Source organism: Oncorhynchus tshawytscha, linkage group LG01 (assembly GCF_018296145.1).
Source record: "Oncorhynchus tshawytscha isolate Ot180627B linkage group LG01, Otsh_v2.0, whole genome shotgun sequence".
Lineage (NCBI taxonomy): Eukaryota > Metazoa > Chordata > Actinopteri > Salmoniformes > Salmonidae > Oncorhynchus > Oncorhynchus tshawytscha.
Window position 1 is genome coordinate 43,515,065 of NC_056429.1, and position 24,378 is coordinate 43,539,442.

The following is a 24,378-nucleotide window of genomic DNA, read 5'->3' on the forward strand; positions in this document are numbered from 1 at the left end:
TTGCATCACCACCTGGTATGGCAACTACTCGGCATCTGACCATAAGGCGCTACAAGAGGGTAGTGCAAACGGTCCAGTACATCACTGGGGCCAAGCTTCCTGCCATCCAGGACCCATATAATAGGCGGTGTCAGAAAATTTTCAGAGACTCCAATCATCCACTGTTTTTCTCTTCTACCGCACAGCAAGCGGTACCGGAGTGCCATGTCTAGGACCAAAAGGCTCCTCAACAGCTTCTACCCCCAAGCCATTAGACTGCTGAACAATTCATAAAAATCACCACTGGACAATTTACATTGACAACACCCTTGTGAACTGCTGCTACTGTTTGTTTGTTACCTATGCATAGTCACTTCGCCCCCACCGACATGTACTGATTACCTCAAATAGCCTGTATCCCTGCACAATGTCTCAGTACCAGTGCCCCCTGTATATAGCCTCTTTATTGTTATTCTTATTGTGTTAATTTATTTATACTTTTTATTGTAGCCTACTTGGTAAATATTTTCTTCTTCTTGAACTCCACTGTTGGTTAAGGGCTTGTAAGTAAGCATTTCACAGTTAAAGTCTACACTTGTTGTATTCTGCACATGTGGCAAATAAAGTTTGATTTGATTTGAAAGTGAAGCATGGTGGTGACAGCATCATGCTGTGGGGATGTTTTTCAGTGGCAGGGAATCGGAGAATAGTCAGAATCGAGGGAAAGATGAACGAAACAAAGCACAGAGAGATCCTTGATGAAAACCTGCTCCAGGGCGCTCAGGATCTGGGGGCAAAGGTTCACCTTCCAACAGGATTACGACCCTAAGTTTTCATCCAAGACGATGCAGGAGTGGCTTCGGGACAAATCTCTGGATTTCCTTGAGTGGCCCAGCCAGATCCTGGACTTGAACCCAATCTAACATTTCTGGAGAGACCTGAAAAAATAGCTGTGCAGCGACGCTCCCCATCCAACCTGACAGAGCTTGAGAGGATCTGCAGAGAAGAATCTCCCCAAATACAGATGTGCCAATTTTTTTATATATTTTTTTTACCTAGACAAGTCAGTTATGAACCAATTCTTATTTTCAATAACAGCCTAGGAACAGTGGGTTAACTGCCTTGTTCAGGGGCAGAACGACAGATTTTTACCTTGTCAGCTCGGGGATTTGAATCTTTCGGTTACTAGTCCAACACTCTAACCACTAGGCTACCCTGCCGCGTCATACCCAAGAAGCTGTAATCGCTGCCAAAGTTTCTTCAACAAAGTACTGAGTAAACTGTCTGAATATTTATGTAAAAGTAATATTTCATTTTTTTGCAAACATTTATAAAAACCTGTTTTGCTTTGTCATTATGAGGTATTTTGTTAGATTGATGAGGGGGAGAAAACTATTTAATACATTTTAGAATAAGGCTGTAACGTAACAAAATGTGGACAAAGTGAAGGGTTCTGAATACTTTCCGAAGGGAGAGGGAGAAAGAGATAGGGAGGATGGCACTAGACTAATAACGTAAATTCCTCAAGGTTTATCAGATAATGTTGAATGTTATATAATTGGACCCGGACTGAGGCTGTCATGATAGTGGAGCAGCAACAGTATTCTAAACCAATCACTGCACTGTAAATACATACATTTATATTGTGCATTGCTTTACTGTCCATGTACTTGGAGAGAAAAGGTATCAACAATAGATACGATGTAAAGTCTATGATGTGATAATACGGTATGAACCAAACTGCAGCAACATAGGCAAGGAAAACATTCCTCAGTCAAATTGCTTCGGTTAGGGGCATATCGTGTCAAAGTTTGTATAAGCCTTAATGACAACAATAGAATAGTTTCGCAAAAGCACAGGAAAGTTTTAGTCATTAGTCAGTCAGCCAGGCAGTCCGTTGTATTCACTGAATATTCTCCAGCAATCTCGCTCCAGGGTTCAATACATATTTATTTGAAAATTATTAGCAACAAAGATTCTCATGACTTTTAAAGCGAAAGAGAGAATAACAGAGCCTGTATTCATCCTTTTTATTGTCTGTTGTGGATATATTATATTTAGGAAGTAAATGTGTCATCTAACAGTTGCAATGTATTAGTATCTCAAAGGTACTGGTGTTTAGAGCCAGTGGGTTTGGGTTAGTAATATAACACCTTGCAATTTTTAAACATGGTTAAAAATAAATCGATATGGCATAAACCATAGCGTTGATATATGAATTAGCTAATGGATAATATAAGGTAGCATGGCTACTTACACTGAGTGTACAAAACATTAGGAACAACTTTCTAATATTGAGTTACGTACACCCCTTTTTGCCCTCAAGACAGTCTCAATTTTTCAGACCATGGGCTCTACAAGGTGTTGAAAGCGTTCCACAGGGATGCTGGCCCATGTTGACTCTAGTGCTTGATGTCCTTTGGGTAGTGGATCATTCTTGATACATACAGAAAACTGTTGAATTTGAAAACCCCAGCAGCGTTGCAGTTCTTAACACACCCAAACAGGTGTGCCTGGCACCTACTACCATACCCTGTTCAAAGGCACACATATTTTGTCTTGCCCATTCACCCCCTGAATGGCACACATAAACAATCCATGTCTCAATTGTCTCGAGGCTTAAACATTATAATTCAACCTGTTTCCTACCCGTCATCTACACTGATTGAAGTGGATTTAGCAGGTGACATCAATAAGGGATCATAACTTTCACTTGGATTCACCTGGTCAGTCTATGTCATGGAAAGAGCAGGTGTCCTAATATTTTTTACACTCAGTACCTTCAGAAAGTATTCACACCCCTTAACTTTTTACATATTTTGTGTTACAGCCTTAATTTCAAATGGATTCCATTTAGATGTTGTGTAACTGATCTACACACAATACCCCATAATGTCAAAGTGGAATTATGTTTTTAGAAACTTGTACAAATTAATAAAAAATGAAAAGGTGAAATGTCAATATGTATTCAACCCCTATGTTATGGCAAGCCTAAATAACTTTGGGAATATAAATGTGCTTAACAAGTCATGTAATAAATTGCATGGACTAACTTTCTATGCAATAATGGTGTTTAACATGATTTTGGAATGACTACCCCATCTCTGTTGACCCCACACAACTGAGCAAGAGGACAAGTACATTAGTGTCGAGTTTGAGAAACAGACGCCTCACAAGTCCTCAACTGGCAGCTTCATTAAATAGTAAAATACCAGTCTCAACGTCAACAGTTGTTACGGTTTTCTAGCTGTGAAGGAGAGTCGGACCAAACTGCAGCGTGTAGATTGCGATCCATGTTTAATGAACAACGTACAACACGAATAAACACAAACACTACAAAACAAAGAACGTAACGAAAACCGAAACAGCCTATACTGGTGCAAACTAACATAGAGGACACTAAGGACAATCACCCACGACAAACTCAAAGAATATGGCTGCCTAAATATGGTTCCCAATCAGAGACAACGATAAACACCTGCCTCTGATTGAGAACCACTCCAGACAGCCATAGACCTTGCTAGATAACCCCACTAGCTACAATCCCAATACATACACACCAAAACCCCAAGACAAAACACACCACAATACAAAAACCCCATGCCACACCCTGGCCTGACCCAATACATGAAGAAAAACACAAAATACTTAGACCAGGGCGTGACAGAACCCCCCCCCCTAAGGTGCGGACTCCCGAACGCACCTCAAAACAATAGGGAGGGTCCGGGTGGGCATCTGTCCATGGTGGCGGCTCCGGCGCGGGACGTGGAACCCACTCAGTTAATGTCTTAGTCCCCTCTCCTCGCGTCCCTGGATAGTCCACCCTCGCCGCCGACCATGGCCTAGTAGTCCTCACCCAGAAACCCACTGGACTGAGGAGCAGATCGGGACTGAAGGACAGCTCGGGACTGAGGGGAAGCTTGGGAGTGAGAGGAAGCTCGGGAGTGAGAGGAAGCTCGGGAGTGAGAGGAAGCTCGGGAGTGAGAGGAAGCTCGGGAGTGAAAGAAAGCTCGGGAGTGAGAGAAAGCTCGGGAGTGAGAGAAAGCTCGGGAGTGAGAGAAAGCTCGGGAGTGAGAGAAAGCTCGGGAGTGAGAGAAAGCTCGGGAGTGAGAGAAAGCTCGGGAGTGAGAGAAAGCTCGGGAGTGAGAGAAAGCTCAGGAGTGAGAGAAAGCTCAGGAGTGAGAGGAAGCTCAGGCAGGTAGGTAGATCTACCAGATCCTGGCTGGCTGGTGGTTTCAGCAGATCCTGGCTGACTGGCAGATCCTGGCTGACTGGCGGATCCTGGCTGACTGGCGGATCTGGCGGATCCTGGCCGACTGGCAGATCCTGGCCGACTGGCGGATCCTGGCCGACTGGCGGATCCTGGCCGACTGGCGGATCCTGGCTGACTGGCAGATCTGGAAGAGTCTGGTTGACTGGCAGATCTGGAAGCGTCTGGTTGACTGGCAGATCTGGAAGAGTCTGGTTGACTGGCAGATCTGGAAGAGTCTGGTTGACTGGCAGATCTGGAAGAGTCTGGTTGACTGGCAGATCTGGAAGAGTCTGGTTGACTGGCAGATCTGGAAGAGTGGCTAACTGGCAGATCTGGACGAGTCTGGCTGACTGGCAGATCTGGAAGAGTCTGGCTGACTGGCAGATCTGGAAGAGTCTGGCTGACTGGCAGATCTGGAAGAGTCTGGCTGACTGGCAGATCTGGAAGAGTCTGGCTGACTGGCGGATCTGGAAGAGTCTGGCTGACTGGCAGATCTGGAAGAGTCTGGCTGACTGGCGGATCCTGGCAGACTGAAAGATCTGGCTGGTCCATGCTGACTGGCGGCCCTGGCTGCTCCACGCTGACTGGCGGCTCTGGCTGCTCCATGTAAGCTGACAGCTCTGGCGGCTTCTTACAGACAGGCAGCTCTGGCGGCTCCGTGCAGACTGGCAGCTCCTTGCAGACTGTTAGCTCCTTACAGACTGGCAGCTCCTTGCAGACTGACAGCTCCTTGCAGACTGACAGCTCCTTGCAGACTGACAGCTCTGTGCAGACTGGCAGCTCCTTGCAGACTGGCAGCTTGGGCTGCTTCATGCAGACTGACAGCTCTGGCTGCTCCATGCAGACTGACATCTCTGGCTGCTCCATGCAGACTGACAGCTCCTTGCAGACTGACAGCTCTGGCTGTTCCATGCAGACTGGCAGCTCTGGCTGCTCCATGCAGACTGACATCTCTGGCTGCTCCATGCAGACTGACAGCTCAGGCTGCTCCATGCAGGCTGGCAGCTCTGGCTGCTCCATGCAGACTGACAGCTCCTTGCAGACTGACAGCTCTGGCTGCTCCATGCAGACTGGCAGCTCTGGCTGCTCCATGCAGACTGACAGCTCTGGCTGCTCCATGCAGACTGACAGCTCTGGCTGCTCCATGCAGACTGACAGCTCTGGCTGCTCCATGCAGACTGACAGCTCTGGCTGATCCATGCAGACTGACAGCTCTGGCTGATCCATGCAGACTGACAGCTCAGGCTGCTCCATGCAGACTGACAGCTCAGGCTGCTCCATGCAGACTGACAGCTCCTTGCAGACTGACAGCTCTGGCTGCTCCATGCAGACTGACAGCTCTGGCTGCTCCATGCAGACTGACAGCTCTGGCTGCTCCATGCAGCCTGGCAGCTCTGGCTGCTCCATGCAGGCTGGCAGCTCTGGCTGCGCTGAACAGGCAGGAGACTCCAGCAGCGCTGTAGAGGAGGAAGGCTCTGACAGCGCTGAACAGGCGGGAGACTCCGGCAGCGCAGGAGAGGAGAAAGGCTCCGACAGCGCTGGAGAGGCGGAAGACTCCGACAGTGCAGGAGAGGCGAGGCGCACTGTAGGCCTGATGCGTGGTGCTGGTACTGGTGGTACTGGACCGAGGACACGCACAGGAAGCCTGGTGCGGGGAGCTGCTACCGGAGGGCTGGGGTGTGGAGGTGGTACTGGATAGACCGGACCGTGCAGGCGCACTGGAGCTCTTGAGCATCGAGCCTGCCCAACCTTACCTGGCTCGATGCCCACTCTAGCCCGGCTGATAGGAGGAGCTGGAATATACCGCACCGGGCTATGCACCCGCACTGGCGACACCGTGCGCACCACTGCATAACACAGTGCCTGCCCGGTCTCTCTAGCCCCCCGGTAAGCACAGGGAGTTTGCGCAGGTCTCCTACCTGGCGTAGCCATACTCCCTGTGAGCCCCCCAAGACATTTTTGGGGCTGACTCCCGGGCTTCCTTGCCAACCGTGTTCCCTCGTATCGCCGGCTCCTCTCTCCGGCTGCCTCTGCTCTCCTAAGTGCCTCCACCTGTTCCCATGGAAGGCGATCCCTTCCCGCCAGGATCTCCTCCCATGTGTAGCAACCCTTGCCATCCAATATATCGTCCCATGTCCAATCCTCATTGCGCCGCTGTTGCTGCCTTTGTTGCTTCTCCTGCGGCTCCTGCCTGTTGACACGCTGCTTGGTCCGTTTGTGGTGGGTGATTCTGTTACGGTTTTCTAGGTGTGAAGGAGAGTCGGACCAAACTGCAGTGTGTAGATTGCGATCCATGTTTAATGAACAACGTACAACACGAATAAACACAAACACTACAAAACAAAGAACGTAACGAAAACCAAAACAGCCTATACTGGTGCAAACTAACATAGAGGACACTAAGGACAATCACCCACGACAAACTCAAAGAATATGGCTGCCTAAATATGGTTCCCATTCAGAGACAACGATAAACACCTGCCTCTGATTGAGAACCACTCCAGACAGCCATAGACCTTGCTAGATAACCCCACCAGCTACAATCCCGATACATACACACCAAAACCCCAAGACAAAACACACCACAATACAAAAACCCCATGCCAGACCCAATACATGAAGAAAAACACAAAATACTTAGACCAGGGCGTGACAACAGTGAAGAGGCAACTCCGGGATGCTGGCCTTCTATGTAGAGTTGCAAAGAAAAAGCCATATCTCAGACTGGCCAATAAAAAAAGATTATGATGGTCAAAAGAACACAGACACTGTACAGAGGATCTCTGCCAAAGAAGGCCAGCATCCCGGAGTCGCCTCTTCACTGTTGAAATGATCATGTGACAAATGCAGTGGAAATACTTTTTAACGCATTTGTTGACAGAATAACCATAATGTCGCGATGCTGTTTTGTGGTTCTCCCACTACAACTTGTCAAAGCATGTAGTTTATTAGACTATAGATAAAATAAGTGAAAACAGTTTCTCGCTCTTATTCAAATTGTTATCATGTAGCCTACCCTCTGCCCTGTATCTGCGAGCTGTTAGCTAGAAAACAATATATCCTCCAAACACAGGCTTCGAGGGCATTTTGACTTTTACACAATGGGTTACCAACATATTCAAATAATGATTGACATATTTTCATTATGATGAATTTATTTATTATGATGAATTTATTCTTACCATTTCATCCTTCCACAAGATATAGTCCCGAAACAAATATAGGGTGGCTAGTCGTTTGTTCTATTGGTTCGGTTGCCAGAGACATGACCCAGTCGTTCAGTCTTTTTGTTCTGTATCTATGGACGTGACCCAGTCGTTGGTTCTAAATGTTCTATTGCCATACTGACTGGAAACGTTCGTATCCCTTGCATGCTACCTAGCCAATTACGGCTAACTTACAGTCATGTCAAATATTGCAGACAGAATAACAACAGTAGCTGCATTTGTTTTCTAGTGACATTTATATAGATATATCCATAACAATGAGCTAATTGAGGCACGATTTCACCTGGCATGGAAAATGTGTTCACTCATCAGGACACTGTTGTTCAGAGGAGCTAGCCAACAACACAGCTACAGTAAAACAATCACTTCAAACTGAAGCTGGAATGAAAAAAAATGAATGCCAGCTGATTCATGATTTCAACTGGCTAAGAAATGCTGCCAGCCTCCTCTCTCTGTCTCTTGTACTACTCCCGAACCCTACAGGTCCATTACTATGGGACAGTTGGAGATAGAATTTGAATATTGAAATCATTTTGCAAATTTCTGAGATTTAGACAGTAATGTTAATACAACTCTCCGCTGTTGAAATCTAAATGTTAGTCTAAAAGAAATGTTTGATAATGTTTTGATGTTTTTATAGTGGAGATAATTACTTCCCTGCCTGGGGTGATGAGACAGTGGATTGCACAGTCCGATGGAACAGAGTAGGCATTTTAACATCATAGATTTAACTTGTGGAATAGACACCGGCTGGAATGCACTTTTAAACAATCAGCATTCAGGACTAGACTCACCTGTTGTATAAAACCTGTTAAAATCTGATGCCCTCTGGTGGTATTTTGAAATAGTTTTTGTCGTGCCCTCCTCACGACTGTCTTGGTGCGTGGGGACTTGGTCTTGGTGCGCTCAACCTGCTCCACTACAGCCCCGTCCTCCTTTTCCCGTAGTCCACAATAATCTCCTTTGTCTTGATCACGTTGAGGGAGCGGTTGATGTCCTTGCACCACATGGTCCTCCCTATAGGCTGTCTCGTCGTTGTCGGTGATCAGGCCTACCACTGTTGTGTCATCGGCAAACTTAATGATGGTGTTGGAATCGTGCCTGGCCGTGCCGTCATGAGTGAACAGGGAGTACATGAGGTTACTGAGCACGCACCACTGAGGGCCCCTGTGTTGAGGATCAGCGTGGTGGATGTGTTGTTCCCTACCCTTACCACCTGGGAGTGGCCAGTCAGGAAGTCTAGGATCCAGTTGCAGAGGGAGGTGTTTAGTCCCAGGGTCCTTAGCTTAGTGATGAGCTTTGAGGGCACTATGTTGTTGAACGCTGAGCTGTCGTCAATGAATAGCATTCTCACATAGATGTTCCTTTTGTCCAGGTGTGAAAGGGCAGTGTCGAGTGCAATAGCGATTGCATCATCTGTGAATCTGTTTCACTAGGACCGGGAATAACAATGGCCACCTTTCTCTTTTGTGCACAACTCACTTTGAGAGCCCCCACCTCTCCACTTACACAATGTGGTCGTTCACGCTCATTCTTCAAAATAAAAGCCTGAAACTATGTCTAAAGGCTGTTGACACCTTAGGGAGGCCATAGAAAAAGCAATCTGGTTGATATCCCTTTAAAGGGGCAATAGGGATGGATAACAACAGAGAGGTTTCAAAAACAGGGGCACTTCCTGATTGGATTTTCCTCAGGTTTTAGCCTGCAATATCAGTTCTGTAACTCAGACAACATTTTGACAATTTTGGAAACTTTAGAGTGTTTTCTATCCTAATCTGTCAATTATATGCATATTCTAGCATCTGGTCCTGAGAAATAGGCCGTTTATTTTGGGAACGTTTTGGACATAGTAAAAGATTTGTCCCAAATACAATGCTTTTCATTTTTGAAATATTTAGGACTAACATATTCCTTGCCACCTATTCTGACACTAACTGCAACTCTTTGTTAAGTGTTGAAGTAATTTCAGTCACTGTAGTAGCTGACAAGTAAAGTGTTGTGACATCCATATACAGAGACACACTGGCTTTACTCAAAGTGGCATGTAGTTAGAAAAGTTTGAAGGGGCCTAAACAGCTACCCTGGGGAATTCCTTATTCTACCTGGATTATGTTGGAGAGGCGTCCATTAAAGAACACCCTCTGTGTTCTGTTAGACAGGTAACTCTTTATCCACAATATAGCAGGGGAAGTAAAGCCATAACACATACGCTTTTCCAGCAGCAGACTATGATCAATAATGTCAAAAGCCGCACTGAAGTCTAACAAAGCAGCCCCCACAATCTTTTTATTGTCAATTTATCAATAATCAGTCATTTGTGTATGTGCTGTGCTTGTGGAATGTCTTTCCTTTAAGCATTCTGAAAGTCTGTTGTCAATTTGTTTACTGTAAAATAGCATTGTATCTGGTTAAACACAATTTTTTCAAAAAGTTTACTAAGTGTTAGTAACAGCTATTTAAGCCAGTAAAGTGGGCTTTACTATTCTTGGGAAGTGGAATGACTTTTGCTTCCCTCCAGGCCTGAGGGCACACACTTTCTACTAGGCTTAAATTTAAGATATGGAAAATAGGAGTGGCAATATCGTCCGCTATTGTAACGGTTTTCTTCCGTTGATGGAGAGGAGGACCAAAATGCAGCATGGTTAGTGGTCAACATGTTTAACATAGACGATAACCGAGAACACTACAAACTAAAAAACAACAAATGTGAAAACCGAAACAGTCCTATCTGGTGCAATGACACAAAGACAGAAGACAACCACCCACAAAGTACCCACGGAATATGGCTGCCGAAATATGGTTCCCAATCAGAGACAACGATAGACAGCTGCCTCTAATTGAGAACCAATCTAGGCAACGATAGACATACAAACTACCTAGAAAGGACCCCATAAACATACAAAAAACGCTAGATCCAGGAAAAAGACACATTAATCCCCCATGTCACACCCTGACCTAAACAAAATAATAAAGAAAACAAAGATAACTAAGGCCAGGGCGTGACAGCTATTATCTGCAGTAATTTTTCATCCTGGTTGTCACACTCACTTTAAGGAATCAGATATACTTGGATGTGTAGTGTCAGCGTTTGTTACTGGCATGTCATGCCTAAGTCGGAAAAAATCAAGTAGTTGGCAATATCAGTGGGTTTTGTGATGAACGAGCCATCTGATTCAATAAATGATGCAGCCAAGTTTGCCTTTTTGCCCAAAATTTTCAAAGCTTTTGACTATCATTCTTTATATAATTTAATTTTGTTTCATAGCAGAGCTTATTTTTATTGTTATTCATAGTCACATGACTTCTCAATTTGCAGTACATTTGCCAATCAGTTGAGCTGCCAAAATTCTTTGCCATACCTTTTGCCTCATCCCTCTCAACCATAACATTTTTCAATTTCTCATGAATCAAAGGGGATTGAACCGTTTTTACAGTCATTTTCATAATGGGTGCATGCTTATTAGTGACTGGAATAATCAATTTCAGAAATGTGTCAACTGCAGCATCTGGTTGCTCCTCATTACACACCACAGAACAGCAAATATTATTTACAACAACATAAGAATCACTACAAAACTTATACACTATATTTGGCCCAGCCTTTTGAACTTTTCTTTTCTTAGATATGGCCACTATATTGTGATCACTACATCCTATGGATTTGGATACTGTTTTAAAGCACATTTCTACCTTGGTAGGTTGCAGTGGAGGATGCTAAGGGGAGGACGGCTCATAATAATGGCTGGAACGCAGCAAATGGAATGGCATTAAACAAATGGAAACTACTTGGTTGATGTATTTGATACCATTCCACCTATTTCGCTCCAGCCATTACCACAAGCCCATCCGCCCCAAATGAGTTGCCACCAACCTCCTGTGGTAGGTTGACTGATAACCTGAACCAGGTTGCAGGCACTGGTTAGAGTTTTTCTTGAGTGGGCGGCTTGATGAAAGCCAGTCAATATTTAAATCACCCAGGAAATATACCTCTGTTGATATCACATACATAATCAAGCATTTCACACATATTATCCAGATACTGACTGTTAGCACTTGGTGGTCTACAGTAGCTTCCCACAAGAATGGGCTTTAGGTGAGGCAGATTTAACATGAGATCCTTTCTGAGCTTTACAGGAATGTGGTTCTGAAAATAGACCGCAACACTGCCACCATTGGCATTTCTTTCTTTTCAGTACATGTTATAACCATGTATTGCTACCACTGTATCATGAAAGTGAGTTTCATAGATAGTCAAAATATGAATATCATGTTACAAGCAAGTTATTGAATTCATTAACCTTGTTTTTTAGGCTACATATCTTAATATGGGCTATTTGTAGCACTTTTCTGGGTTGCTTGAATGTTTTTAATGCTTTACTGGGAAGCTTATCAGAAGTAGACTTGCTCATGTTATTTATATTGGAGCTTATGGTGCACTATGAGCTGCACACGGTGGACTTCCTACTAGGGCTAAAATTCGCTAGCTAGCTAACTACCAACTGTAACAGTGTATTTAAGAGATAGCAAGTGCTCACTTACTGTATGTTTTCAATGAACATTTCAAGATGAAACTGTTGACAACAAGTAAACTATCTAAGCCAACCCTGTCTGTTTAGCCCCATAGCCCCGTGTCGGTGTTGTTGCTAAACAACCAACCCGTCTAAGAGTTGTTCTAGACCTTTTTGAGAACTCTAGCCTCCACTTCAGCATTAGAGCTCTCAGCTCTCCATTATAGTAATTCATTTGAACACACAGAGCAGAAACAGCAGCCTAACTATCCAGTATGATTCATAAACGTAATTATTCCTCTCAAAATGTAATGATTACAGGGTAGCGTTCACAGGCTCGTTCACATGAACAAACAAAGACATGTTAGCCAACACGTTTGCATCATTTTAATGCAGCTGGCTGCCTCACTGCATAAACTGCATTCCACCATGGTGTTCTTACTACTAAAGAGAGACAATTAGTCTGGAGACAGTAAGAGATGTTCCTGTATATGTGTAAGAGTGCAATGGTATGGTCTCTATTAATCAACCCACACGGTCAGATAAACATTTAGAACATTTAAAACCTTGTTCGGTTGAATTTTTAGGAAATCTCCTCCAGGATCCATGGCCTCAGGGTCGACTGGGTTCTGTAACCTTGAGGGTGTCTGCATTTTGATTTATTCTTCCTGGCTTATATCAAAATCAAACTCAGCCAGCTGAGCAGCCCATCTCTCTTCAACGGTACTCAGGTTAGCACTGTCTATACTTGAAATTATTGTGATCTGTGTAAGCCACAAACTTTGAGTGCAACTGGTACTCCCTGCACGTATCAGTCACATCCCATTTAAGGGCAAGAGGTTTGAATGCACTGTAGTGCTTGACGTTCCGTTCTGATCTGTGGAGTCCCCGACTAGCGTATGTCAGTACTTTCTCTATTCCATTTTGATGTTGGCTTAACACAGCACCCAGGCCATTGAAGCTTGCATCTCTGGTCAAGATAAATGGCTCTATGAAGTCCAGGTATGCCAAGATAGGCGCTGTGGTAAGTTTATCTTAGAGTTTGTCGAACGCCTGCTGACGAGGGCGAATACATCCCATTGGAAGGGGAGTGCCTCTTTGTTCTTCTTTGGTTTACCCTCCAGCCCATACAGGAGAGCTGCAATCCAAGAAAAGTTGGGGACAAATGTTCAGTAATAGCTAATGAACCCCAAAGCCAGGTGGATATCAATATGGCATTTAGGAGTAGGCCAGTCTCTTACCACTTTGTTTTTTCCTTCATTGACACGGACACCCTTGGCTGAGATGACGTGTCCCAGGAACTGCACATCTTGCTTCACAATATGGCATTTGCTTGGTTTAAGTTTCAGACCACACTCTCCAAGCTTCAAGAACACTGTAACAAGCCTTTCCAAGTGTCTCAAAGTCACTGGAGAAAAGCAAGAAATCCTTGAACATCATCTCAAGCAGGTGATCATCCAGCGCCGACTTCATTAACATTTGGAAGGTCACTGGAGCATTTGACAATCCAAAAGGTATCCTGGTCCACTCAAATAAACCAAACACGGTGGTGACTGCAGTCCTGACCTGGTCACTTGAATCCATTGCAACTTGGAGTTATCCATGCATGTGACACTGTTCAATCCACGATGGTCACAGCAAAACCTTACACTGCAGTCCTTCTTCTTAACGATCACTGGAGGTAATGCCCATAGGCTATAGCTCCAATTTGAGAATTACCTATGCCACAAGGTCCATTACATGTTTTTTAAACTCCTGAGTTGTGCTCAAATACTGATACCAACCGCACTAGCTGTACTATTTGTGACGTAAATTGAGTATGTAATATGCTTCTTGGTCATAGTATGGATATAGTTAGTATGCAAAAAGTTACCATCTTCAGAAAATGGCCGTGGATTTACAACATTTTCAGATTTGAAGAAAATGGCGGAAAATATGGAGCCAAAGTCTGACGAGCGCGAACACAAATGGATCTATAAAAATGTAATATTAATTGCCTTAATTAATTATGACAAATGTTAAGAAAATGTTGAGCAATGTAATAAAAATGTATGACTTTTCAAATAAGTTACATTACACGTTGTTGGCTGACAATTTGTTAGCTACTCTAGCCTTACGAACCGCATACATACAAGCAAGTACGCTAATGATTTGCTATGCGGCATAGCATATTATTACAGCAGTTGCTTGTATGTACCGGTATGTTAGCTAGCTACCTAACGTTAGTTGGCTACTAATACTGTCACGGTCGTCATAATGAGGAGACCAAGGCACAGCGTGGTAAGCGTACATTCTTCTTTAATTAACGAAAGAACACTGAACAAATTATCAAAACGAACCATGAAGCTAATATGCGTAGTGCAGACAGGCAACTAAACATAGACCAAGAACCCACAAACTACCCAAGGAATATGGTTACCTAAATATGGTCCCCAATCAGAGACAACGATAAACAGCTGCCTCTGATTGAGAACCAATCTAGGCAACCATAGACATATAAACACCTAGACTACCGAAACCCCTAGACACACAAAAAAACCTAGACAATACAAACACTAAACAAACCACCCTCGTCACACCCTGACCAAATCAAAATAATAAAGAAAACAAAGATAACTAAGGTCAGGGAATGACAAATACATCAAACTTTCCAGTATATTAACTACAGTACCAGTCAAATGTTTGGACACACCTACTGATTCCAGGGTTTTTCTTTATTTTTACTATTTTCTACAATGTAGAATAATAGTGAAGACATTAAAACGATAAAATAACACATAAGGAATAATGTAGTACCAAAAAAGTGTTAAACAAATCAAAATATATTTATATTTGAGATACTTCAAAGTAGCCACCCTTTGCCTTGTTAACAGCTTTGCACACTCTTGTCATTCTCTCAACCAGCTTCATGAGGTAGTCACCTGGAATGCATTTCAATTAACAGGTGTGCCTTGTTGAAAGTTAATTTGTGGAATTTCTTTCCTTCTTAATGTGTTTGTGCCAATCAGTTGTGTTGTGACAAGTTAGGGGTGGTATACAGAAGATAGCCCATAATATGGAAATAACAGCTCAAATAAGCAAAGAGAAATGACAGTCCATCATTACTTTAAAACATGAATGTCAGTCAATCCGGGAACATTTCAAGAACTTTAAAAGTTTCTTCAAGTGCAGTCGCTAAAACCATCAAGCGCTATGATGAAATTGGCTCTCATGAGGACAGCCGCAGGAAAGGAAGACATAGAGTTACCTCTGCTGCAGAGGATGAGTTATTTCAAATTAACTGCACCTCAGATTGCAGTCCAAATATATGCTTTACAGAGTTCAAGTAACATGCACATCTCAACATCAACTGTTCAGAGACCTTCATGAGGAGACCTTGGGACGGCAGCGTAGCCTAGTGGTCAGAGCGTTGGACTAGCAACCGAAAGGTCAAATCCCTGAGCAAAATCTGTTGTTCTGCCCCTGAACAAGGCAGTTAACCCACTGTTCCTAGGCCATTATTGAAAATAAGAATGTTCTTAACTGACTTGCCTAGTTAAATAAATAATAATGGTTGAATTGCTGCAAAGAAACCACTAATAGACACAAAGGAGAGACTTGATTGGTCCAAGAACAAAATCTGGAGAAATCTGTGGATGCGTCTAAATTTGAGATTTTGGGTTCCAACCGTCGTGTCTTTGTGATACACATAGTAGGTGAACGGATGATCTCTGCATGTGCGGTTCTCAACGTGAAGCATGGAGGAGGAGGTATGGGGGTGCTTTGCTGGTGACACTGTCTGTGATGTTTTTATTTATTTCAAGGAACACTTAACCAGCATGGCTACCAAAGCATTCTGCAGCGATACGCCATCCAATCTGGTTTACGCTTAGTGGGAATATCATTTGTTTTTCAACAGGACAAGGACACAACATACCTCCAGGCTGGGTAAGCGCTATTTGACCAAGAAGGAGAGTGATGGAGTGCTTCATTAGATGACGTGGCATCCACAGTCACCCGACCTCAACAGAATTGAGATTGAAACTCACTGACTGCAACACGCAGAAACCATGGAACTTTCCTATGTTTTATCAATACGATTAGGACTACTTTAGATTAGTTTAGTGCTTTTATGAGTGTGAGACACCTCACAATCATTCCCAGTTGATACCATTTGCTAATGTTTCTTTGGAGGTTTGTGTGGGAAACTGCATTGCATTTAAGGTGCACTTTCGGTGTGAACAACAAAAATATGTGTCTTTCAGATCAATAATGGATTACAGATGATTAAATACAGGGTTTTGGGGCAGCAGGGTAGCCTAGTGGTTAGAGCGTTGGACTGGTAACCCAAAGGTTGCAAGTTCAAATCCCTGAGCTGACAAGGTACAAATCTGTTGTTCTGCCCCTGAACAGGCAGTTAACCCACTGTTCCTAGGCCATCATTGAATATAAGAATTTGTTCTTAACTGACTTGCCTAGTTAAATTTATATATATATATTTAAAAATATATAATATATATATATTATATTAACATCAGAAGATAAGTTTGTTCATTAGAAATATTGAAAATGTAAATTCTCCATGAATTTGACAGACCTATCCGTAAGTAACCTACAGTGTATTCTCTTATGGAGAATATTTATTGGGCATATTATACTTTCAAACGCATTCATATATTCAAAGCATTCCTACCAAACATGGGAGGGGATGAAGGTGGCTTGGGGGTGCGGAATCCTCTCAAAGGGAATTTCAAATCAACCTTAATACAGACAGTGTGCCATTATATTATAGTGAGGCCTTGCATCTTAGTTTTTTATGTGCACATACAGCCTCATCCTTTAAATTCAGTCATTAGTAATGCATTAAGGACACCTGCTAAATTAAGTGGCTGATGTAGTTGTTTTTGTTGTTGTCAAATCTATCTTTTGTAATAGAATGTTGTGTTCTAGTTGCAAGACAAGTCTAATCACTTGGGAATTAAAAATGGTGTACCACAGGGTTGGGTTATAGGACCATTGTTATTCTCAGTCTTTGTTATGATCTACCTTTCGTATGTGCAACAAGCTTGTTTCTTTGTCTGAAAGTTTGGACAGTTGTATCAGAACATTGGTTTGGTAATTATTGTATTGAATATGGCCATTGTGCATCAAATGTGTGTAAGGAAAGACCATGGCAAACATTATTATTATTACTGTAGCTTCTGGTATTTCATTGGTTTGTTGAGCTGCAATATTTGACAAATATACATGGATGTACTACACAATTGTAGCATGTGGGACCATGGGAGGTCTAGTAGTCGTGGCACTTTTTCAGGTTTTGGGCAATTTCTGCCAGCCTTTATAAGGGAAGTGGAAGTAAGCCATTTTAAGAACCATTTCTTTCACCTGTGAGTCTCCTGTGGTGCCATGTGAATTGTTTGTTGACTGAAAAGGTGTCTTTTTGGAGGTAGGCCTACACTTCTCCCACATATTCATATGTATTATTGAAAGTGTAAAGGAAATGTAATTCATTAATTTGGAACTGGTATATCTGTGAAGAATTCCTAATTGTGTAAGTATACGTTTTAATTGTTCTTAAGAAACATTTGCAAGTTTGAATGGTGTCAATGGTCAAATGTATTAATGTTTTTTTTGTCATGCCTTTCTTCTCTTTAGAGGTGAAATGCCAGCCGCTGTTCTTTGTTTTTATTACTGAAACAAAGTTGTCATTTGAAGATTTCCCCAATCAAATATTAGCAGAGTACCATTGCTCATCAGTTACACTCCAAATAAAAAACATTTTTGTATTTTGGTAGGCCTGTGTTGGGAACCTTATATCTTAGCATTTTGGAGCTCCCCTTTGCTCCTGTGGAAACCAAGAAGTGGCTACTATCTATCATTTCACACAATGACCCGGAGTTTAGAGAGCATGGATTGAAGTCTGAATTTCAACACAGCTTTGTCTGCTTTAAATGCAACATGCAACAATTTCAAAGATTTTACTGAGTTCATATAAGGAATTCAGTCAATTTAAATAAAATCTTTAGGCCTTAATCTATGGATTACACATGACTGGGAATACAGATATACATCTGTTGGTCACAAATATATATATTTTTAAAGGTAGGGGCGTGGATCAGAAAACCAGTCAGTATCTGGTGTGACCACCATTTGCCTCATGCATTGCGACACATCTCCTTCGCATAGAGTTGATCAGACTATTGATTGTGGCCTGTGGAATTGGAACACACTTTCGTACAGCTCGATCCAGAGCATCCCAAAAATGTTCAATGGGTGACATGCAGGCCATGTAAGAACTGGGACATTTTCAGCTTCCAGCAATTGTGTACAGATCCTTGCGACATGGGGCCATGCATTATCATGCTGAAACATGAGGTGGTGGCGGCGGATGAATGCCAAGACAATGGGCTTCAGGATCTTATCACGGTATCTCTGTGCATTCAAATTGCCATTGATAAAATACAATTGTGGTCGTTATCCATAGCTTATGCCTGTCCATACCATAACACCGCCGTGGGGCACTCTGTTCACAACACTGACATCAGCAAACCGCTCGCCCACATGACGCCATACCTGCTGTCTGCCATCTGCCTGGTACAGTTCAAACAGGGATTCATCTGTGAAGAGAACACTTCTCCAGCATGCCAGTGGCCATCGAAGTTGAGCATTTTCCCACTGAAGTTGGTTACGACGCCAAACTGCAGTCAGGTCAAGACCCTGGTTAGGACAATGAGCACACAGATGAACTTCCCTAAGAAGGTTTCTGACAGTTTGTGAAGAAATTATTCAGTTGTGCAAACCCACAGTTTCATCAGCTGTCCGGGTGGCTAGTCTCAGACAATCTTGCAGGTGAAGAAGCCAAATGTGGAGGTCCTGGGCTGGCTTGGTTACATGTGGTCTGCTGTTGTGAGGCCAGTTGGATGTAGTGCCAAATTCTCTAAAATGGTGTTGGAGGCTACATATGGTAGAGAAATTAACATTAAATTCTCTGGCAACAGTTCTGGTGGACATTCCTGCAGTCAGCATGACAATTATGTCATTGTGTTGTATGACAAAACTTAAGAGTGGCCTTTTATTGTCCCCAGCACAAGGAGCACTTGTGTAATGATCATGCTGTTTTTCAGCTTCTTTATATGCCACACCTGTCTGGTGGATTGATTATATTCACAAAGGACAAATGCTCACAAACAAGGATGTAAACAAAAGTGTGCACACAATTTGAGAGAAATAATATTTTCATGCACATGGAAAATTTATTTTATTTCAGCTCATGAAACATGGGACCAACACGTTACATGTTGTGTTTATATTTTTGTTCAGTATAAAAAAAAAATGCCTAGTGTGATCAGGGTGAGATATGCTCCTACTGTACAGCATGTGTCATCACGACAGAATCCAAACTCCGAATGGAAAACTCACTGGTGACTAACCTGATTCATTCTGACAGCTTTCAGATTATCTTCCCATCACCCCACCCCAAAAAATAATAACTTCTAAAAAGAAAAGAGAGGCTATGAATTTATAGAACTCCTTGATGTCAGCTGTCTTTGTGCATTGCAGAAACCACATTATGAGTTACTAGTAAATCAACACGCTTTCCTTTTAGAATGTGCTGAGTCTATCCATAACCACAGGCATATTGACAGTGCTGACATTAGTTTGCCTATGCAGTAAATTGTGATTGATTGTCACGTCAATCTGAAATGTCTTGAGGATGTTTGTTGGTAGCATGTTCTCTACAGTTAGACATTGCGAGGCCCAAAGGCTTATCCTTAATGACCTTTCAGTACTCTTATTACTTTTAGAAGCATGTCTTAAACTAACTGTTCTCAATAATTCACAGATTAAAAATATCCTATCACAATCCATGTAATCTGCCCCATAGCAAATTACTACCAGTGATGTTTTGCTTATGTAAAGATAGGCTTTTTAAAGACTAATGTAACCCTAGCATGGTTTTGATAAAATTACGCCATTTATGTGCACATTAACATGATAGGCCAACACGTATACACAATTTACCCTGAAAATGGGGAGAAATCATGAACTGATTAATGAGTTTTGTAAAGTATTCTTAGTGTTTATTCGAGTGCTGTATACTGTAGTACTTTTTCAGTTCATGTCCTTTTGGTGACAGTAAAGCCTGATTCAGCATGAGTGAGAGATGTGGCTTTGACTCATTCGTTATAAATAGGAGGAAACATCACATGCTTCAACCGCCTCACGAACAAACATAAGAAAAGGAGGAGAAATTTAATGAGCAGATCCTAGAAAAATGTATGACATTTGGCACAATGGGGTCATGTTGTTCTCTTGGTCATGCATCATTCATGACAGACATTGATGAAGCACCAATGACCAATTCAGGAAAAATGTGCAATCTCTTCCTATTATAACATTTCTTAAAATGGACATTCTATCCATGTTCTGATACAAATGTGTAACACAATATGTTTGTTTGATGAAAAACAAAAATTGTGTTTTTGTTTCATTTATATTTTTTATGCCAATTTTACGTTCATCCCAGTCCAACTTTCAAATCCTTCAAGAAAAAAAATGTCATAGCCTTTGTTTTTGCCTCCACACCATGACATGCTATTATTATTTATTTTTTAATCTTTCTTGCCTCTAGATTGCATTGTGTTAAAATTTACCAAGCCAAGGCTTTCTAAGGGTTAGTGTTTTTTTACTCTCTCTCCCTTTGTCTCCCAACTCCCCTTTCTGTGGTTTATCAGTGATTCTAATTAGTCTATTCTCTTTCCCTCTGGGGATGAAAGAATTTACAGCTACGTTGAATTATACAATCCTACATGAAACAAACCAAAACCGTGCTGGGGAATATGAGTCAGACACTATTTCAAAGAAAGTAAGCTCCAGGAAATTAACAAAATGAGAGTGCATGTATTGGGAAAACATAATTGTTAAGTCCTTTGGTAAATCCTTTAAACACTTAAATTCATGAATAGTTGGGTGAGCCTTGGATTACACTATTTATATAGCCCTTCTTACATCAGCTGATATCTCAAAGTGCTGTACAGAAACCCAGTCTAAAACCCCAAACAGCAAGCAATGCAGGTGTAGAAGCACGGTGTAGAAGCACGGTGGCTAGGAAAAACTCCCTAGAAAGGCCAAAACCTAGGAAGAAACCTAGAGAGGAACCAGGCTATGAGGGGTGGCCAGTCCTCTTCTGGCTATGCCGGGTGGAGATTATAACACAACATGGCCAAGAAGTTCAAATTTTCATAAATGACCAGCATGGTTAAATAATAATAATCACAGTAGTTGTCGAGGGTGCAGCAAGTCAGCACCTCAGGAATAAATGTTAGTTGGCTTTTCATAGACGATCATTAAGAGTATCTCTACTGCTCCTGCTGTCTCTAGAGAGTTGAAAACAGCAGGTCTGGGACAGGTAGCACGTCTGGTGAACAGGTCAGGGTTCCATAGCCACAGGCAGAACAGTTGAAACTGGAGCAGAAGTATGGCCAGGTGGATTGGGGACAGCAAGGAGTCATCATGCCAGGTTGTCCTGAGGCATGGTCCTAGGGCTCAGGTCCTCCGAGAGAGAGAAAGAAAGAGAGAAAGAGAGAATTAGAGAGAGCATACTTAAATTCACACAGGACACCAGATAAGTTAGGAGAAGTACTCCAGATATAACAAACTAACCCTAGCCCCGACACAAACTACTGCAGCATAAATACTGAAGGCTGAGACAGGAGGGGTCAGGAGACCCTGTTGACCAATCCGATGATACAGACAAGGCCAAACAGAAAGGATATAACCCCACCCACTTTGCCAAATCACAGCCCCCACACCACTAGAGGTATATCTTCAACCAGCAACTTACCATCCTGAGACAAAGCTGAGTATAGCCCACAAAGATCTCCACCACGGCACAACCCAAGGGGGAGCGCCAACCCAGACAGGAAGATCAAGTCAGTGACTCAACCCACTCAAGTGACGCACCCCTCCTAGGGACGGCATGAAAGAGCACCAGTAAGCCAGTGACTCAGCCCCTGTAATAGGGTTAGAGGCAGAGAATCCCAGTGGAGAGAGGGGAACCGGCCAGGCAGAGACAGCAAGGGCGGTTCGTTGCTCCAGAGCCTTTCCATTCACCTTCACACTCCTGGGCCAGACTACACTCAATCACATGACCCACTGAAGAGATGAGCCTTCAGTAAAGACTTAAAGGTTGAGAACGAGTCTGCATCTCTCACATGGGTAGGCAGACCATTCCATAATTGAGCTCTATAGGAGAAAGCCCTGCCTCCAGCTGTTTGCTTAGAAATTCTAGGGACAATTAGGAGGCCTGCGTCTTGAAACCGTAGCGTACGTGTAGGTATGTACCGGCAGGACCAAATCGGAAAGATAGGTAGGAGCAAGCCCATGTAATGCTTTGTAGGTTAGCAGTAAAACCTTGAAATCAGCCCTAGCCTTAACAGGAAGCCAGTGTAGGAAGGCTAGCACTGGAGTAATATGATCAAAATGTTTTGTTCTAGTCAGGATTCTAGCAGCCGTATTTAGCACTAACTGAAGTCTAGTTAGTGCTTTATCCAGGTAGCCGGAAAGTAGAGCATTGCAGTAGTCTAACCTAGAAGTAACACAAGCATGGATTAATTTTTCTGCATCATTTTTGGACAGAAAGTTTCTGATTTTTGCAATGTTACATAGATGGAAAAAAGCTGTCTTTGAAACAGTCTTGATATGTTCGTCAAAAGAGAGATCAGGGTCCAGAGTAAAGCTGAGGTTTTATTTGAGACGACTGTACAACCATCAAGATTAATTGTCTGATTCAACAGAAGATCTGTTTGTTTCTTGGGACCTAGAGCAAGCATCTCCGTTTTGTCCGAGTTTAAAAGTAAAACGTTTGCAGCCATCCACTTCCTTATGTCTGAAACACAGGCTTCTAGTGAGTGCAATTTTGGGGCTTCACCACGTTTCATTGAAATGTACAGATGTGTGTCATCCACACAGCAGTGAAGGTTAACATTATGTTTTCGAATGACATCACCAAGAGGTAAAATATATAGTGAAAACAATAGTGGTCCTAAAACAGAACCTTGAGGAACACCGAAATTTACAGTTGATTTGTCAGAGAACAAACCATTCACAGAAACAAACTGATATCTTTCTGACAAATAAGATCTAAACCAGACCAGCACTTGTCTGTGTAGGCCAATTTGGGTTTCCAATCTCTCCAAAAGAATGTGGTGATCGATGGTATCAAAAGCAGCACTAAGGTCTAGGAGCACGAGGACAGATGCAGAGCCTCGGTCTGATGCCATTAAAAGGTCATTTACCATCTTCACAAGTGCAGTCCCAGTGCTATGACGGGGTCTAAAACCAGACTGAAGCATTTCATATACATAGTTTGACTTCAGGAAGGCAGTGAGTTGCTGTGCAACAGCTTATTCTAAAAATTTTGAGACGAATGGAAGATTCGATATAGGCCGATAGTTTTTTATATTTTCTGGGTCAAGGTTTGGCTTTTTCAAGAGAGGCTTTATTCTTGCCTCTTTTAGTGAGTTTGGTACACATCCAGTGGATAGAGAGCCATTGATTATGTTCAACATAGGAGGGCCAAGCACAGGAAGCAGCTCTTTCAGTAGTTTAGTTGGAATGGGGTTCAGTATGCAGTTTGAAGGTTTAGAGGCCATGATTATTTTCATCATTGTGTCAAGAGATATAGTACTAAAACACTTGAGTGTCTCTCTTGATCCTAGGTCCTGGAAGAGTTGTGCAGACTCAGGACAACTGAGCTTTGGAGGAATACGCAGATTTAAAGAGGAGTCCGTAATTTGCTTTCTAATGATCATGATCTTTTCCTCAAAGACGTTCATGAATTTAATACTGCTGAAGTTAAAGCCAACCTCACTTGGGGAATGCTGCTTTTTAGTTAGCTTTGCGACAGTATCAAAAATAAATGTTGGATTATTCTTATTTTCCTCAATTAAGTTGGAAAAATAGGATGATCGAGCAGCAGTGAGTTCTCTTCGATACCGCACGGTACGGTCTTTCCAAGCTAGTCGGAATACTTCCTGTTTGGTGTGGTGCCATTTCCGTTCCATTTTTCAGGAAGCTTGCTTCAGAGCTCGGGTATTTTCTGTATACCAGGGAGCTAGTTTCTTATGACACATGTTTTTAGGGGTGCAACCGCATCTAGGGTATTGTGCAAGGTTAAATTGTGTTCCTCAGTTAGGTGGTTAACTGATTTGTGTCCTCTTACGTCCTTGGGTAGGCAGAGCGTGTCTGGAAGGGCATCAATGAATCTTTGTGTTGTCTGAGAATTTATAGCACGACTTTTGATGCTCCTTGGTTGGGGTCTGAGCAGATTATTTGTTGCGATTGCAAACATAATAAAATGGTGGTCCGACAGTCCATGCAAACATAAGAAAATGGTGGTCCGACAGTCCAGGATTATGAGGAAAAACATTAA